The following is a 1,087-nucleotide window of genomic DNA, read 5'->3' on the forward strand; positions in this document are numbered from 1 at the left end:
CATATATGTAAATCATGCGTTTGTACTTTAACTTCGTACTACGATTTGAAAAGAGCACTCTCTGTAAACAGTTCGCGTGCTCTTTTCAACTTCGTGAACGGGTTGAATATTTTCGAGGAAAAATTAGCCCTTGTTTACTTTATCCGGATTCTGTAGGGGTTGGAAATTATAGCTGAAGGAGAGCAAGTATCAGAAGACATACCGGGGGAGGGGTGGTGGTGATATTGAACGGATTCTAATTAACCTTTTTCCACCCCGATATTAACTATAGGTAAAGTGGAAAACATGGGAATGGCGCACAAACATCCTGATCGGGGAGAAAATAACAGAAAAGGAAAAGGAAGAAAGCACATAGAATATCCTGTCGGAACGCTTCTTGTTCCCTTTCTCACTCACTTCAACCCACCCCCACCGTGTCTCTTCTCTTTTAAATGAAAACACTGCAGCGAATAAAATAAGCGCGTTGTTTTCTTTAACAGATAACTTGCCGTCGAGTGCATTTTTTTTCTTTTTCGAAGAATCTTTACCATTTGTTTTACTAAGGTTAACTCAAGGTTCAAATTTGTTCGATAAGTTTATCAAAATATAAATTAGTGTTTATACTATAATACAGTCTACTCCATTGTTAGTCGTTTTCTTGTTTGTGCTTTTAAAGCATCGATATGCTTTTTGAGTGTTGAAGGCGAATTTAGAAATGAGGAAGAAACATTATATACTGAAAGGCTTGGGTTTGTCTCACTGGGCAACGTTTCATAAAGAAAACAGCTTCCATAAAAACAAGACAATGGAATGAAAACTGTAGATCAAAAGCTACTTTTTATCATTCTGATTTTCCTTTTTCGTTGTTGTTTCGTCGAGTGAAAAAATGGCGTTGCTTTCTATAAAATTTCTGTAAAGACGTACTTTAGCCTATAATCTGAATCTTTTTTTACGATCAAAAATAAATAATAAAAATGCTTACTGTGAATGTATCCAAAACAAGCTTTCACGCAATGTGCAGGAGAACATTATGTTTAGAAAAAAAAACCAACAACTATTTTCCTTATTTTTCTACTTTTTCCCCTTTTATTCATTTTTTTGACAGGGG

This window comes from Aplysia californica, unplaced genomic scaffold, assembly GCF_000002075.1.
Source record: "Aplysia californica isolate F4 #8 unplaced genomic scaffold, AplCal3.0 scaffold00035, whole genome shotgun sequence".
Taxonomy (NCBI): domain Eukaryota; kingdom Metazoa; phylum Mollusca; class Gastropoda; order Aplysiida; family Aplysiidae; genus Aplysia; species Aplysia californica.